We start from the raw sequence: 12540 nt of genomic DNA, 5'->3' as shown, positions 1-12540 counted from the left end.
ACCGGCCTTTTCGTCCCACCCCCGCCTCCTCCTCATTGGCCCTTTCTCGGCATTGCGGCCAGTCTGTTGGGTGAAAGCCCGCACTTGGGGCCTCTTCCCGCTACGCCTGTCCGTCAATGCGATCTCGGCACTTGATTGGTAGAAACGGCACAACCCCCGTGGTCCGCCGCCGTATCCCCGCCTTTCCGCAAGGACGCACCCATCAGAGGCCCCATTTGCGCCCCTTGCCGAGATGACTTTGACCGGATAGGCGAAGGCCCCTATCCGTCTCGGCGGCGTCACGCCCCCCTGCGGCTAGTGGGTTTCCATGGAGACCGCGGGCGGTCCAGGCCTGTGGGCGGGGCGATGGGAGTCTGTGGTCCACAAGGGCCAGAGTCCCCAGCCTAGTGATGTCGGCGCTCTATACGGAGGTGCAGAGGCCTGACAGTATCCTGAGACCACCAGGGCAGGCCGAAGAAAGGGATTTGCAAAAAAAAAAAAAAAAAAAAAAAAAAAAAAATGAGATTCGATTAAAAACATCTTTCGTTGAAAGTAGGGACGGCCTGGTGGGATGACGATGACGATAATGGTAGAATCGATCGCTTATATAGCACTTCACATGTGCAAGACACGGTTCTGAGCTTACAAACAATTCTACGTAGTAAGTCGCTGTTGTGCCCATTTTACAGATAGCAATACTAATAATTGTTGAATGCCTGCTGAGTATCATTTTCATATGTGTTAGCTCATCTAGTCTTCACAACAGTTTTGTAGATAGGTCCTTTATAAATAGATTTTTTTAATGTTTTTTTTTTTTTTTAATTTTGTGAGAAAAAGACAGGACGTGAACAGGGGGAAGGGCAGAGAGAGAGGGAGACACAGAATCCGGAGCAGGCTCCAGGCTCTGAGCCATCAGCACAGAGCCCGACTCAGGGTTCGAACCCGTGAGCAAGATCATGACCTGAGCTGAAGTGAAACGCTCAACTGACTGAGCCACCCAGGCGCCGCTAGATAGGTCCTTTTATTACGTCCATTTTACACAGGGTGAAACTGAGGCTTACCGTGTAGTGCTCCTGAGTACCTGGCACGCATATGCCTCAATTATGGCTGTAATCAGAGAGGGAGTGAATGGATCTTGTTCTTTGTACTCTCCCAGCCTCTTGAATGCATTCCGTGCATTCATTTATGCAGCAAATATTTCTTGAGCACCTACTATGTTCTAGGTTCTAGGGGTACAGCAGTGAACAAGACAGATGATAAAGAAATAGATTTCAGTTACCTAATTCCAGGTAGGATTAGAAATCAAAGAGAAGGAAGAAGGCTGTTCAGGCCAGTTAGAGAGAGGTCCCCATGCAGGTGAGGAGGAGGAATATTCCAATAAAGACAAAGCCTTCAGAGGGATGAGGGTGACATGACTGAAAGACTCCAAAAAGTCCAGTTGGGCCAAAGCAGGAATAAGCAAGGAAGAAAGTAAGCAAGTCAAACAGACAAGGACCGGGAAGTGGGCAGGGAGTGTCGGGTGAGCAAGATAGTTGGATTTTACTCTTAAGCATAAAGTGGAGCCTCTGGAAGGTTTTTAGTAGAAGATGATGGAATCTGATATGAGATTTAAAAGATCATTATGATCCATGGAGCACCTGGCTGTCTCAGTGGGTAGAGCGTGCGACTTCTGATCTCCAAGTCTTGAGTTCAAATCCCACATTGGGCGGAGAGATTACTTTAATTAATAAATAAACAAAGAAATAATCATTGTAATTCAAAGAATTAAATAAATACCCATGAGTTCATACTGGTGTAAATAAATGATTGAATAAAAAATGGGCGGGGGGGGGGAAGAGACCACTCTTCCATATAGAAGATGTTCAATTAATAAGTGTAGAAAGAATGAGGGAAATAGGAAATTATCATCAGGCAAACACCACAATTACAATTTGCAGCAGGCGAGATCTACCAATGAGTGCTAAAATTTGTGGATGAAACTGGAAGGAGAAACACTTACCCCAAAAGTATCTCTCCCAAAATATTTATTAACTACTGGGTTTTTTTAAATGTATGTCCACAGATTGTTTGATATGCCTCCTTCCGGGAGGTGGAGATTAATTCTCCACCTTGTTGGGTGCGGGCTGGATTTAGTGACTTGCTTCTAAGGAATAAAGTTATGGGAAGGGAAGCAACTAACTTGACAGTGGAGAAATCTGGCAGACGTTACCTCAACCAGGTAATCAACATTGTCATCATAGCGATGAGTCATGTGCCCGGACCCTTGATATGATATGATGAGGAGGACACATCGCCTCCTCAATATCGTCACTTAAACCCCCAAACTCAATCTGGTTGTGAGAAACCATCAGATGTTTGTCCCAACTTGAGCGACAGTCTACAAAGACCTGACTAGGATACTTCAAAAACGTCAGGATCACGAGAAACAAAGCCTGACCAAGAAACGGGCACGACTTAGAGAAGTCTTAGGAGACTTGATAAATACATGAAATGTGGTGTCCTGGATGGGACCCTGGACCAGAAAGGAAAAGGACATCAGAGAGAAAACTGGTGTCACTCATATTAAGCCTGTAGTTTAGTGAACAGTCTTGTGCCAAGGTTAGCTAACCTCTTAGTTGTGACAACTGTACCGTGGTTATGCAAGATGTTCACATTCGGGCCAGTGGGTAATGGGTAGACAAGAACTTTCTGTGCCTCCTTGCAAATTATCTTAACTCATTGAGCTGCCATATTAAAACTACTGTAGACTGGGTAGGGTTTACAACCAAATTTGATTTCCCATAGTTCTGGAGGCTGGGAAGTCTAAGATCAAGGCACTGGCATAGCCAATCCTGGATTGTATATCCTTGCTATATCCTCCCATGACTGAGAGAAACAGCGAGAAAGAGGAGACAGCAAAGGCACACGAACACTGGCTCCTTTAAAGGGCGCTAATCCCATTCATGAAGTCTCTCCATCCTCATGACATAACCACCCCCAAAGGTCCCACCTTCCAGTACCATCCCATCGGGGCTGGATTTCAACATATGCCTTTAGGCAAGGCACACACATTTAGTCCATAGCACAAATCTTCTGTAAATTGAACATTATTTCAAAATACCAAGGTTTCTGAAGAGAAGACTCTTCAAAAGTTCATTTGGCTTCTGTGTGGAGGATGTTGAGGGGAAGAGGGGTGGTGGGGCAAGAATGGCCTCAGGGAGGCCAGAGGGAGAGGTTATGGTGGCTCAGATTCGAGTAATGGCAGTGAACATGGAGAAAAGCGGCTGTATTCGGGGCCCATGGGTCATGTTCAAGGACCGGGTGTCAGGGTAGAGATAAGAGGTAGGTTTCAGGGGCGCCTGGGTGGCTCAGTTGGTTGGGCCTCTGACCTCGGCTCAGGCCATGATCTCGCGGTTCGCGGGTTCGAGCCCCGCGTCGGGCTCTGTGCTGACAGCTCAGAGCCTGGAGCCTGCTTCGGATTCTGGGTCTCCCTCTCGCTCTCTGCCCCTCCCCCACTCACATTCTGTCTCTGTCTCTCAGAAATAAATAAAAATGTTAAAAAAAAAAAGAAGAAGAAGTAGGTTTCAGTTACTCTACATCCTTGCCAATATTTGTTATCTTCTGCGTTTAAAAAAAAAAAATTATCTATTTATTTTGAGAGAAAGAGATAGAGAACACGTAGGGAGGGTCAGAGAGAGGGAGACAGAGAATCTCAAGCAGGCTCCGTGCTGTGAGTGCAGAGCTCCGTGCAGGCTCAAACTCACAAACTGCGAGATCATGACCTGAGCTGAAACCAAGAGTCTGACACTTAACCGACTGAGCCACCCAGGTGCCCTGGTCATCTCTTTTTTTTTTTTTTTTTTTTCAATAGAAGCCATCCTAATGGGTGTTATCATTGACATTTTTTTAAATGTTTATTCACTTTTGAGAGAGAGACAGAGACATAGTGTGAACAGGCAAGGGGCAGAGAGAGGGGGACACAGAATCCAAAGCAGGTTCCAGGCTCTGAGCTGACAGCACAGAGCCCGACGTGGGGCTCGAACTCACGAACCGTGAGATCCTGACCTGAGCCCAAGTCGGACGCTTAAGTGACTGAGCCACCCAGGTGCCCCTCCTTTTTTTTTAAGTTTATTTATTTCGAGAGGGAGAGAGAGTGCCCATGTGTAAGGTGGGGAGGGGCAGAGAGAGAGGGAGAGAGAGAATCCCAAGCAGACTCTGCACTGTCAGCACAGAACTTGACACGAGGCTTGAACCCACAAACCATGAGATCATGACCTGAGCCGAAGTCAGACGCTTAACTGACTGAGCCACCCAGGCGCCCCCTCACTTATTTTAAATAGGTATTACCTTTATACAGTCTTAAATTCAACACGGAGGAGACATAGAATGGGCCGTGAGCACGTGAAAAGATGTTCAACATTATTAGTCGTCAAAGAACTACAAATAGAGTCACAATAATATAGCAGGACATACCCACCAAAATGGCTAAAATGAAAGACTGACCACAAGTGTTGACAAGGGCTCGGAGGAACCATAACTCTCACAGCCGCCAGTGGGGGTGCAAAATGACACAACCACGTTGGAAGGCAGTTTGGCAGTCTCATAAAAAGTGAAATGTGCACTTACTGTGTGATTCAGCGCATTTCACTCCGATGTATTCACCCGAGAACGTCTTTTTTTTTTTTTTTTTTTTTTTTTTTTTTTTTTTTTTTTTACATAATCTCCACAGGCAATGTGGGGCTCGAGCCCACAACCCCGAGATCAAGAGTCACACGCTCCACCGACCGAACCGGCCAGGCGCCCCTACCCAGGAGAACTTTTTAAAAAAAAATTTTTTTTTAACGTTTATTTTACTTTTGAGACAGAGACAGAGCATGAACGGGGGAGGGTCAGAGAGAGAGGGAGACACAGAATCTGAAACAGGCTCCAGGCTCTGAGCTGTCAGCACAGAGCCCGACATGGGGCTCGAACTCACGGACCGCGAGATCGTGACCTGAGCCAAAGTCGGACGCTCAACCGACCGAGCCACACAGGCGCCCCATCAGGAGAACTTTTAAAAAAGACATGTGTCCTCAAAGACTCGCTCAGGACTGATCGTGGCCGTGTTATTTGTTAATCGCCCAAAGCGGGAAACAAGTAAAAGTCTATCAACACGTGATAAATAAATGAGTAATAAACTCACGTAATAAACAAAGTGAAGTATTGTGCACCTAAAACTCACGTTGTATCTCAATTATATCTCAGCTTCTAAAAAAAAAATGCGAGCCACCTAGGCGCCCCAATATCTTTTTCACTTTATGAAAATGATCAAAACTGTCAGCCTCGCTCTGTACCCTTTTTCTCCTCACGAGGTTAGCCCTACCCACACTAATCCATGTAATGGTTTGAACAGTGACCCACAAAAGGGTATCCTGGTGTCCTAACCCTTAGAACATGCAAATATGACCTTATTTGGGGGAAAAAAAAAAAGACGTAATTAAGTAAAAGATCTTGAAATGGGATTATCCTGGATTAACCAGCTGGGCCCTAAAGCCCACGGCCAGTGTCCTTCTAAAAGAGAGGAGGAGGAACACAGACACTCTCATGGAGGAAAAGTCCACATGGAAACTGAGGCAGAGATGGTCCTGACACAGCCACGGGCCCAAGAACGTCAAAGATTGCCAGCAACCACCAGAAGCTGGAAGAGGTACAAGGAAGGAAATTCCAGAAGGAACAGCTCTGCCAACACCTTGACTTGGGACTTCCAGGCCCTCTCCACAGGTCCAAATAAATAATCTGGACTTCTGAAATGAATAAATGCCTGCCGTTCTAAGCTACCTTGTTTGTGAGCATCGGTACGACCGTTCCAGGAAGCTGATACATTACGTATATAGAGTGAGTCCCTTGTGTGTCCTAGATCTGATTCTCTATTTTTTTTTTAATGTTTATTTATTTTTGAGGGAGGGAGAGAGAGAGAGAGAGGGAGACACGGAATCCGAAGCAGGCTCCAGGCTCCAAGCTGTCAGCACAGAGACCGACATGGGGCTTGAACCCATGGACTGCGAGATCACGATCCGAGCCGAAGTCAGACTGAGCCACCCAGGCGCCCTTGGTTCTCTATTATTTTAACAGGAACATGTTTGGTTTGTTTATTCCCCTCTTAGGAGATTATTTTTCACTTGTTCGCACGACATATGTTCACCACTCACCTGGTTTGTATTTGACACTGCTTTAGGTGCTGAGGGACAGAGGTGACTATGGCCAAGTGCCCACCTCCACAGCGAGGGAGGACAGTGGACGGTGGGCAGATATGTAAGTCAGGATGTGAGAAATGCCAGGAAGAAAAGTAAGGCAGGGAAGAGGAGAGAGAGAGAGACAAAAAATGTTGCTTCTGATTGGGGGTTCTGGTGAGGGGCCCTCCGAGGAAGTGACGTGAATTACAATCACCAGCCGTGTGTGATCCCACGCGCAGAGAATTTTCACTGTAATAAACGAGCCTACAGGGAGCTCTTGTATGTATCTGTTACCGGCTGTGTAAGAGGTTTTCCAGAGCAGATTTCTGGTCCTTGGGTGTTGCAGAGAGAGTAATACTCCCAATAGTCCCCTTGCTCCTCCCAAGTCCCTACCCCGACCCCCACCTTCTCTGTCCCTTGCAGTCAGGCAGGACCACGTGACTAATCCTGGCCAGTGAAATGCAAGCAGAAGGTACTTCTGGGTGGAAACCCTGAAAAGCTGACTTGGGAGTCCTCTCTTTTCCACAGAGCCAGCAAGTGTGGGGGCTGCTGTTCAAGACGGTGCGGCTTCTGGTGGACTGGATCCCTGAGTGACTGTGTGGCTCAGAGTGACCCTGCTGATCCGTTGAGGTCATATTGTGTGGATGACCAACTCTGGGGTTAGTCGCTGACCCTTGGGGCTGCTTGTTACACAGAATGATCTTGCCTGCCCATCTACTACCCACGGGAAACCGAACCAATAACGAATGTATCTACATATATGTGTATCTGTATGTGATATATCTTATCATGTATATATATCCTTTATATATATATAGATAGATAGATATGTGTATATATATCTATCTTTTTATATATGCACATGTGAAACAGAACCAGTAAGATATCCATATCTAAATCATCTATATCTATCTTATCATGTATATGTTTATCCTTTATTCTTTATATATATACCCTTTTGTATGTACATATGTATATATCATTTTATATATGTATCTTCCTCTTTCAATCTATTTATAGACATAGAATTCTATCTCTATGTATTGATTGATCTATCTATACCTATATCTACACCTATTAATCTATAGAAAGATTTAGGGGCACTTGGGTGGCTCAGTTAAGCCTCTGAATTTGGCTTCGGGTCATGATCTCACGGTTCATGAGTTCAAGCCGTATGTCAGGCTCTCTGCTGTCAGCGCAGAGCCCATGTCAGATCCTCTGTCCCCCTCTCTCTCCGCCCCTCCCCCGCTCTCTCTCTCCTCTGTCCCCCTCTCTCTTTGCCCCTCCCCTGCTCCTCTCTCAAAAATAAATAAACTTTGGTTTTTTTAAGTCGAGAGTGATGCCAAGGCCGTGATCGATTTGACCTTCAGTGCTCACCTGCATGCACCCACCCACCTTTGCCCCCCATCTTCCTTATACCGACCTGGAAGTATTTTTGGCACTTGGGAGACAGTCTTCGAGAGCTCGTCCGCTGTCTTCCCGGTGTTGGCCTCACTAGGACAGAAATTCCTTTCCTGTTTCATCACCACTGGTTTCCCTGCCTTTGGATTTTGTCACCGGCGAGCAGCGGAAGCCGGTGTATTTGGGAACCTCTGCAGCCCGGTCTTCTGGCACTCCTGCGCCCCTGGCCTCCCTTTCTCTGCTTTCTGTTCCGTTCAGCCCCTCCATGGACTGGATGATGCCCATCCATTTGGGGGAGGGCAATCTACTTCACTGAGTTCACAGATTCAAGCGCTAATCTCTTCTGGGAACACTGTCACAGATGCACCCACAAATCAGGTTTAATCTGTGCAGCCCATGGGTCAGTATCACTTTATAGTATAACCTTTCACTGGACCTGTACGGTTAACCATCACAAGTACACGGCAGGCACATTTTCGGTTTTACCAGATACTTCCAGGTTCGTCCTCTCTTCCGGACCCTCCTCCCTCCATGATCTTTGCTGGCTGTCTCCTGCCCACCCCTCGGCCATCAAGCTTTCCTCAGCAGTGTCCCTTGGGTCTCCCTGCTCGTTTTCTTTCCTTTTTAAAAAATGTTTATTCATTTTTGAGAGAGAGAGTGTGTGAGCAGGGGAGGGGCAGAGAGGTGGGGAGGGACAGAGGATTCGACGAGGGCTCTGCTGACAGCAGAGAGCCCGACGTGGGGCTCAAACTCACGAACCTTGAGATAATGACCGGAGCCAAAGCTGGACGCTCAACCAACCGAGCCTCCCAGGCGCCCCTCCCTTTCCATTTTATACTTTCTCTTTGGCCAATGCCATCCACACCTTGGCTGCGACTCTCATTCTGTAGATAGCCTCCGTATCCATTAGGACTTATTTTTTTAAGGATTTTATTTATTTTATTTTTCAAAAGAGAGAGACAGAGCAGGGAAGGGGCAGTGAGAGGGAGGAGAGGGAGAGACAGAGACAGAGAATCCCAAGCAGGCTCTGCATCACCAGTGTGGAGCCCGACATGGGGCTCGAATCCACGAACCACGAGATCGAGACCTGAGCCGAAACCGAGAGTAGGAGGCTTAACCGACTGAGCTAGCCGGGCGCCCCCATTAGGATTTAGAGTATGTTGTTTTTTTTTGAAGGAGAGGAAAAGGGAAACAGTGGCTTACCCAAGAGAGACGTCTGTTTCTCAGTCGCGTTCGAGACCGCTGGAGCCGGGGGTCTTGAAAAGCCTGAGACGCCGTGACTCCTCTCCTATCTCTGAGCCTCACAGGGCCCCAAAGGCCCAACCAGGAGTTTCCCTGCTCTTGTCAGACATGTCCTCCATCCGGAGGGAGAGGCTCCCCACCCAGCTACCTCCTCTATCAGCCAGACCACCTGCACCCCATCGGGTCCTCTGCCTAATGGGTCACCTCCCTGGCAGCCTGAGAAACCATCCAAACATGCCAATCACACCCCCTCATGGGAACCAGAGGTCACCTCCCCCTTTCGTCACTACAAAGCCTGCCTGCCACAGCGCCTGCTTTTTCATTTTTTTCTTTATTAAAAAATTTATCCCAGGGGCGCCTGTGTGGCTCAGCCGGTTAAGCGTCTGACTTCGGCTCAGGTCACGATCTCTCAGTTGGTGAGTTCGAGTCCCGCGTCAGGCTCTGTGCTGACAGCGCGGAGCCTGGGACGCGCTTCGGATTCTGTGTCTCCCTCCCTCTCTCGGCCCCTCCCCTGCTCGCACTCTGTCTCTGTCTCTCTCTCTCTCTCTCAAAAATAAATAAACTTAAAAAAAAATGTATCCCAGCTTCTTGGTGATTATTTGCAAAATTTGCGCTGATTTGAGCATGTTGTGTTATGAATAAGCAATTTCCATTCTAAACTTTGGAGGCCACAACTCAAATAACTATGCTAATTTTAATCGCGAATTTGGTGACTATTCTAGTTGTTTTGACCCTGTTTCTTGACTTGGCTCCCACGTGCGCCACCCCCATGTGGCTATCTTGTATCGTTTAGAGCAGACCCCTCCTTCACCAACAGGGTGGGCAGGAGGTGATCAAAACACTCATCATTGCAGGGATGGCCTTCCATTGTATGTGACACCCAGGTTGCTTCTATCTTGTCCCTCCACCATTCAAGAATAGTGGTCTTGACGTCATGGCCCAAGATGGCTGATGGAGTTCCAGCCGTCACATCCACATTCCAACAGTAGGGAGGAGAAACGCACTCCCTTTTCCTCAAAGTGGCACATACCACCTCTGTTTACACAGTCATATGGTTGTACCCAGCTGCAAGGGAGGCTGGGAAATGTGGTACTTTATCTTAGGCAGCCATAGGCCCAGATAAGTATCAGTGATTTTATGAATTTGGCTCAGATCTTGAAGGGCTAATTAGCCAGATGAAGGCTGATTGAGAAGGTGGCCTTAGCCTGGGTCTTGAGGTTGAATGCCATCAGAGCATGAGGGGCAGGCCCAAGGCACCTTGGGATCATTAGTGCATACTGATTTAAGGCCCCTCCTTTCCTTTCCTTCCTTCTTTCTTTCTTTTTTTTTATTTGAGAGAGAGAGAGAAAGAGAAAGAGCGATCATGAGCAGGGAAGAAAGACATAGAGAAAGAGAGAGAATCCCAAGCAGGCTCCACACTCAATGTGGAGCCTGACATGGGGCTCGATCCCACGACCCTGGGATCCTGACCTGAGCTGAAATCAAGAGTCGGATGCTCAACCAACTGATACCCAGGTGCCCACCGCGTTTTTTTCCCCTTTCCTTTTCTAATTGGGAGACTACATTTCTCATCATCCTCTTGCTCTCTTTAACATCAACCCCCACCTCCTCCCCATACGCCCCAGCAAGCAAAATGAGACCAGATTGCTGCCCTAGCTGCCCACAGTGTTCCTGCAACTGTCCCTTGTCCCCATGACTCTACAGTCCTCCCTACTCTGAGATCAGAGCCAACACTGCCTCTCCATGCAAACCTCTCCCGCACACACAGACACCATCCTCCACGCATGCATTCCATGAAGGTGTCATAAATGCTGATTATGCCAGGCTCTATATTCACGGACCATAGTCCTCCAGTGCTGTCCCTGCAGAACTCTGTATTGGGTAGGGGAAGGCTGGACCAGGCAGGGCAGGGCTAGGAAAGGCAGGGCAGGGCTGGGCAGGGCAGTGCAAGGTAGAGAAAATGGAGTTTGTCGCAGGGAGATAAGGCCAGCAGGTCATTTACAAGAGCAGTGATTAGGCTCCTAGCTAATCAGCGCGGTCCATCCTTCTGGCCACGGGGACTGGTTCCAGACGGACATGTGACCGAAGCTAGTCCAATGAGATTGAAACTTGAGACTTGTCAGTTGGAGTGAAGCTCAGAGTGTGCCCATGTTGCTGCTGGGGATATCTTGGCACTAAACAGAGAAGCCTGCTGAGAGAGCCAAGAGGCAAAGGATCGAACGAGGATGTCATTTGAGCCACTGTAACCAGCTATGCCTGAATGATACATCCAGTGGATATTTCTGTTCATGAGTCAATAAATGCCCTCGTTTGCACCAGCTAGTTTCGTTTGGGTTCTCTGTCCTTTGCAACTGAAAGAGGCCTGCCAGAAGCAGCTTGGTTCTCACCGGGGCCAGCATCAAGGCAGTAAATTCAGCAGCTCTGTGAGGCTAGTCCCATTACTCTGCTAGGGAGATTGAGGAGATTCCGAGCCAGCAGCCACTGGTTCCACATGGAGATCTTGGGCTGAGGACTGTTTCTCTCTTCTGGCTGAAACTCAGACCTGTCTCCTGCCCTAGCCCTGAGGGACCCTGAGTGTCTCCTGTCATGAGTGCACGCCGTCCTGGGAAATGTGGGCAAATGATCACCTCCAAGCTTCTTCCTTTGTGGGAGGGGGATTACTAATGCAGATACCCTCTGTGTCCATCATTCCCCCACACTGGGCCCTTCCTCCCACTCCCCTGATGTACTGCCGTCTCTCCGTGGCTCAACCTCCCACTCTCCCTGGCAGGTGATGTCTGGAGCCTGCCAGGCGCCCCCAAGCCTCACCATCAGGCATTTATATCTATTTAGGGCTGGGGGCTGTTCTACCCAAAGTGCCAGGGAATTCAGATCCTGCAGCCTCAGCCCTCAACCAGTGCCTGAGGGAGGGAGTTGGAGAATCAATATCCCAGCTCCCTCACCCCTCAGGTAGGACGTGTGTCCTACAAAATCTGCCAGCACTCCCCAGCAGGACCGAGCCCTATGCCTCTGGTGGGAACTTGTTTGATAATAAGCATGACAAACTGTCCCAATTTGCCCAGGACTAAGGGTTTCCTGGGACACAGGGTTTTGAGTGCTGAAACTGGCGAGTTCTAGGCAAGTTGATTACCCCGGAGACAACTCGTCATTGACTACTTCTTTCCTTCCCTCTGTCATTTCCCTGCTCCCATACAGCTTCTTTGTCCAAGACAAATGCACTCAATCCTTGTCTCAAGCTCTGCTTCTGGGAAACCTTCCCCCCGCCCCAACCTTCAACCTCCTTCATGCCCTTCACACAGCCCATCGGCTCGGCCACTTCTGAGCTGAGCACTTGTAAGGGGCAGATGTGGTGCTTAGAATTTTCTGTCCAAAATCTGGTTTTGCCTTTGAGGAAGGAAGGGTATTCTGTCATCTCTGTCCTATGTGTGGGAAAACTGAAGTTTGGGCAGGAAAACGATTTGCCTGAAGACACCTTGCGGGTAAGTGGTGCATCCTGGGAGATGGGATCTGGGGCAGAGGTTGGCTTCTTCTCCCCACGCTACTGCTCTGGTGTAAAGGCCAAGGAATGTGCCGGGAACCTTCTCACCCACCTCAAATGCGTTATCTCATTTAATCCTTATACCACTCCTGGGAGATGAGACGACCACTCCCCACTTTGCAGAGTGGGAAACCAAGGCCCAGAGAGGTGCCAGAGCCCAGGTTCAAGCCCAGGCAGGCTGGCGCTGAG

This window comes from Panthera leo, chromosome A2 (assembly GCF_018350215.1).
Source record: "Panthera leo isolate Ple1 chromosome A2, P.leo_Ple1_pat1.1, whole genome shotgun sequence".
Classification (NCBI taxonomy): domain Eukaryota; kingdom Metazoa; phylum Chordata; class Mammalia; order Carnivora; family Felidae; genus Panthera; species Panthera leo.
This window is presented reverse-complemented; position numbering follows the sequence as displayed.